Source organism: Vigna umbellata, chromosome 4 (assembly GCF_029865625.1).
Source record: "Vigna umbellata cultivar VRB3 chromosome 4, Vumbellata_1.0, whole genome shotgun sequence".
Lineage (NCBI taxonomy): Eukaryota > Viridiplantae > Streptophyta > Magnoliopsida > Fabales > Fabaceae > Vigna > Vigna umbellata.
Window position 1 is genome coordinate 29,397,368 of NC_142168.1, and position 5,950 is coordinate 29,403,317.

General features: G+C 32.6%; 1 pseudogene across 2 annotated transcripts; it reads left to right on the forward strand.

Annotated features, from left to right (window-relative positions):
* Positions 1-1,895: 1,895 nt before the first annotated feature.
* On the forward strand, positions 1,896-3,708 carry LOC124826046 (protein BASIC PENTACYSTEINE2 pseudogene; annotated as a pseudogene). 2 transcript variants are annotated; one of them, XR_015785458.1, is made up of 3 exons: positions 1,896-2,051; positions 2,266-2,367; positions 2,478-3,708. The product of XR_015785458.1 is annotated as a protein BASIC PENTACYSTEINE2 pseudogene, transcript variant X1 (transcript). The 2 variants fall into 2 exon arrangements; XR_015785459.1 differs by lacking the exon at positions 2,266-2,367 and having other exon boundaries at positions 1,901-2,051.
* Positions 3,709-5,950: the final 2,242 nt, after the last annotated feature.

Consider the following 5,950-nt stretch of genomic DNA (forward strand, 5'->3'; position numbering starts at 1 on the left):
AAAGTGTTAATAATTTAAATTGTAACATTATTGATATAATTCAAATTATTATTAATTAGAGCATCAAATTCATATTGCATTGCAGATTTCTAATTAAGGTTTGAGAAAACAATTTTGAGATTTTTGAGAAAAGGTGATATGGTCAAGTCATCAATAGAAACAAAATGGTTAAAGAGTTTTCTGGGTTTGTAGGCACTTGTCATGCTATAGGCTTCAACGGTAGGTTAGGCTGGTTTAAAGTGGGTGAGGTAGATAAGCTAGTCGTGAAGGTGGATGCGATGGATGATGAGAAGAGTAATCTCGTGGGCTATGGTTAGTCAAAGGTTTCATACCAAAGTTGATCTAGGGATGAAGAGAGGGATGTATATCATTAATGAAATGGTTATAAGTATATATAAGAGAGGAAACCATATTGACAAAAGGAAATTGTATTTCATAAAAAGTGACATGTGATAATATTATTACCTTTTTGTGCAACAAATCAAAACATTTATAACCTCTATAATTAAGGGAGTATCCTAAAAAAACACAAGAAGTAGTTTGTGGTTGTAGTTTGTTAATGGTAGGAGAGTGAAACAAAGGATAACAAAGATAACCAAAGACTCACAAATGAGTATAGAAGTGAATGCTCCATATTTGGTTAATGTGTGTTTCTTGGTGACAACCTAATATCTTGGTCTTCAAAGCACTTACACATTTTTTCTGAGACTGAATATAGAGGTGTTGCAATTTGTTATTGAATCTTGTAGACTTCACAATCTCCTTCTAGAGCTTCATTGTCCTCTCCCTTAGGCTATTTTGACATACTGTGATAATGCTAGTGCTATTTATCTATCTAGTAGTTATGTGAAGCATCAGTGCACAAAATCTATTGAAATGAATATTTACTTTGTTTGAGAAAATATAGCATGTGATCAGACACAAGTTCTTCATATCCATTCCGGCCACCAGACCGCTAAGATCTTCACTAAAGGCCTATTTTGAATTCTTTTTTATAATTTTTGGACTAATCTAAACGTTCATGAATCTTTCACTTAGACTACAAAGTTGTAATAAAATCCAAATTATTCTTATAAAATTAAGTCAACTAACCATTGATTTCCTATAATTAAACTAATCATAACAATATATAATTATGAACACCGTAATTACAAAAGATTCAATAACCTAATTAAAATGTTTGGAATCATTTTGTTATGTCCAATGAAAATTAATTCACACATTTAAATTATTTTTTACTCTTACAATTGTTATACATCTATTTCATTCAAATAATATATTAGAAAAAATATTAACTTTTTCATATTATTTTAAATTTAAACAACATAATAAACCTATTCCATCCATCTCATGATAAGTTAAGTACATTAGACTATAACATTTTCACATGTTAAACCATCAAATTTTAAGCTAGTATGGGAGGGTTCATTGACCTTAAAGCACTCTTAACACCTATGAGAAACATCTCATGAATCACTAAAATATAAAAGCATCCCCATTCATTAAACATTAAAAAAAAGAAATCACCAAATATTTCATCCTCTTATTTTTCTTTTTTAAGAACTCCAGTTTTTTTATATTTTATTAATTGCATAAAATTAACTAATGTTGCACATATTGCCTTCTTTTTATAACTTACAATCCATTGGTGAGTAGGTTTTTAATTTTCATTAATCAATAACCAATGTACAACTTGCATATTACAATATATTTTTGAATAATTTTTTTGTTATCGTAATAAAATGACTATCATGGTATCTGGAATCCTAAAATGGAAAAACAAATGAAAACACATTTAAAATGGGGCAATTTGCAGACGAAGAGAAAAGAGGGATGCGACTAAGTATACAATTATTTATGCTGTGCTGACTGAGTATTGGTCACTACAATTTGCACATTTTGCATTTGAATACAATATTTTAAATATTACTTTAATATTAGAATCTCATAATTTTTTTTAATGTTGAGATTAGATTTTAAGATGGCGTGCAGACATTTTTGTTCCTTTGCTCTCTTCATTTTCCATTCGTAGACGCCAAGAACCCTAACAGGTACTGCTCCCTTTTCCCTCTGCTCAAACATTCTCTTGCCCTCTTATTTTTTCTTCAAATCATTGCATGGGTTCACATCAAAATCTCTTTTTTCTCCCATTTTCCCACTTTCATTTTAATCTTAGATTTTGTTGATCTGTTTGGTTTTTACCTCAAAGATCTGATTTTTGCTTACTTCTTTTTCATGCTAAAATGGATCTTGATCATAACCCAGAAGCTGAAATATTTGGGGAAGGTGGTTTTGCATGTGTGCATTTATGGGATTTGGATAATTTACCCCGTTTACTGGTTCGACTTTATTTGAGCTCAAACAAAGGTGAGTTTTTAGGTCAGACAATTGCATTCTGCTGTTTTTGAAGTTGTAGTTGTTTCACTTTCTGTTTACCGTGTTCAATGCGTTTGTTTTTAATTGTGTTGGTTTGTTAGGAGAATGCAATGGACTTGGATAATCTGTGAGGATATTTAACATAGTGTACATTCACTGGATTGTATACCTGCAAATAGTTTCATCATTTGGTGTTGTGATGGATGGTGATAATGGTCTCAACATCCGTAACTGGGGTTACTATGAACCGGCCACATCGTTTAAGAGCCACCTGGGGCTGCAGCTGATGTCATCCATGCCGGAAAAGCCATTAATCGGAGGGCGCAATGCTGCGGTTTTATCTGGCACAAATGGGGCATTTCACCACAGAGACATTGGTATGTCCCACGCGACATACCCTATGGAATACACGAGAGATGCTTGGATTAGTAGTTACAGGGACAAGTATATGAATATGATACCTACAAATCATAACTATGGTGGTATTCCAGAGACATCTTCGGCACATCAAATTCAAATGATTCCACCGCCGGAATTGCCGAAGGAAGAAAGGGAAGTGGAAGAGGAAGCTGTTGTTGAGAAGGCAACTGGGGGCAGTCGTAAGAAAAGACAGAGTCCTAAGGTGCCGAAATCTCCCAAGGCAAAGAAGTCCAAGAGGGGCCCTCGTGTGCCAAAGAATGAGAATGCTCCCACAGTTCATCGTGCAAGGGTTCCAAAGAAAACTACTGAAATTGTAATAAATGGAATAGACATGGATATTTCTAGTATTCCAATCCCTGTTTGTTCATGCACAGGAGCACCTCAACAGTGTTACAGATGGGGCTCTGGAGGGTGGCAATCTGCATGCTGCACAACAGGCATGTCAGTTTATCCTTTGCCTATGAGTACCAAGCGGCGTGGTGCTAGGATAGCTGGAAGGAAAATGAGTATAGGAGCATTCAAGAAAGTTTTGGAGAAACTTGCAGCTGAGGGTTATAACTTTTCTAATCCTATTGATTTGAGGACTTATTGGGCAAAACATGGCACCAACAAGTTTGTCACTATTAGGTAGGTCTCCTCTATCGTCAACTAGCTTCTTATTCCTTTCAATCTGTTTGTCATGTATATATATGTGTAGTGGCCAGAGACTGAGGCTTCTTAGTGGTTTGTAGTTCCAGAATTTTCGAGGTCACAAGACATTTCCTGTTCTTTTCTGACTTTAGTATCATCACTTCTTTGGATTGAGTGCCTGGGTATTCAATCATTCGGTTGGTGGGTTGGTTCTGACAGGGAACAAGCTGATAGCATCTTGTCTTATTGATATTTAGAAGTAAATTTTATCAGTTCATGAAATTACTGGTGTTTGAATGTTATATATCCAATCTCTTTTCTACTTCCAACTAGTTTTGTGAGTTCAGTTGTTTTGTGTTGTATTTTTTCTTGTAAAGAACGCCAGAGGTGTTCCAACCAATATACAAAATCTAGGCCTGAAAAAATTGTGCAGCATAGGATACAATATTTTATACTATTAAGAGTATAAATAACTCAACAAAAAATCCCTATTCCTAGACTCCCACTAGACCATAACACCATAAGCTTTCAATATTACAATATTCCGACCCGAAAGTGTAATCCAAGAGCAACTTGATGAGTTCAGAAGGCCTGCATCAGTGTTTGATTATGCCAAGATGAAGTTACACCTCATCCATAAATTCATCACTGCTTTTCTGGAGAGGTGTCTTTCATATAACGTTGTTAGCAGCTTTGGTTTGTTATCCTGAGTCTTTTCTTCCAAAATTTATATTTCAAATTAGCCATCAAGAATTTGAACATAATTTCTGTTAACTATGGAAAGCATATCTGCACAGGATGCGGTACTAACTGTATCCGGTACCTGTTAATAACACCTGAAGCCCTACACAAAACATACACAGTGTGCGCCCAGAAGCCATTCTTGCTTCACTGACTCAACTCATCAGGTAGGAACTGTTAATAGCACCCTCATGGGATATTACTAAAACTGAACTCACATCCTATATTAAAGGTTGTTTAGTGTTGTACAAAACCATACCTAGTTAGAATGTGCCTATTTGACATGTGAATGCTAGGCTCTACTTGGAAACACTGCACACTGTCATAAATTGCAATGTGTTTTTGAGAACGTCTGGTTCCATGAATGATTCAGCTTGTTTTTGAAGAAATTGACTGGTTTGAATTGGTAAAAGCAATATTCAGCTCTACTCGAAAACACTGCATAGTCCTAAATTGCAATGTGTTTTGAGATGGTCTGATTCCATGAACGATTCAGCTTGTTTTTGAAGAAATTGGCTGGTTTGAAGTGGTAAAAGCAATATTCAGTGTTTTTTCAAAATATTTTTCCTTTTTACTGTTTTTCTTTGTAAAATGAATGGCAGTGCTCTACTTCCGAGCATACGTAGTTCAACAATTTTATTGCTGAATCATCTATACTATTTCGTGGTAGATGCTGTTCATCTTTTAGAGAGGATTTTGAAGATAAATTTTTGTTATTTATTTGAGTGGATTTTGAAGGGAAGTGAAAGTGGATTTTAAAGTAAATTTTTTAATGTGTCACATCAATCAAATTCTACACTAATTCTCATAAATTTTATTTTCAAATTCACTTTTACTTACTTGTAAAATCCACTCAAATAAACAATAAAAAATTTAACTTCAAATCCTCTCAAATTCATTCAATCACTCTCCAAATTCATTCAACTGAATAGGGTTTTAGAGAGTTGGTTTATTGAACATTATAATACCAAAAAGATGCATATTTTTTCTCTTTAATATCAAATAATAAACAAAATTTATAATAACATAAATTTCAAAATAGAATATAAAATAAATTAAAAATATTTTAATAATTTAAGACAGAGACCAACAAGACTTGTGTGCATTATATCCCATTTGAAATATTACCTATATTATAGGTTTTTTCTGATTAACATCAAGATACATTTCAATACACAAATTTATTTGACTTGTGTGTGCTTTAAACATTAGACGAATCTTTGACACGTATCATAATTCGTATTGTAATGAAGTTGTAACAACTTTATGTGAATTTCCACGTGTTGGATAACAATATTATATAATTTAGATTTAATCACAAGTTAATATACTGTACAGTTATTGCCTTCTCTAAAAATATTTTTCAAATCAAATTTAAAATCTTTTTAATTGATATTGAACTGTCTGAAATTCATTTTAAACTCCTGTAAATGGATAAACCACTAATTCTGTAGAATTCTTTTATATTGACCTTAAATTAGATGAGAAAGACCTTCAATAACATACTCTTTAATGTGCTTTTTTTTATCATTAATTAAAATTAACTAAACACCCTTAAATTAGGCATAAAACTCATAACAAAAGAGACTCGTGAAATTGTGTTTTTAATAAATCTCTGGCAATGTCAGTAAAATAATGCATTTAAAAAATAAATGTTAAATAATGTGTTTTAAATACTTTTTTAATGTGTATAATAAATTTATTAACTTTTATAATCATTGCTTTAAAAATTATATTTAATGTAATTTTGTATTTATTGACATTTTTATTGAGAGCAATGTGA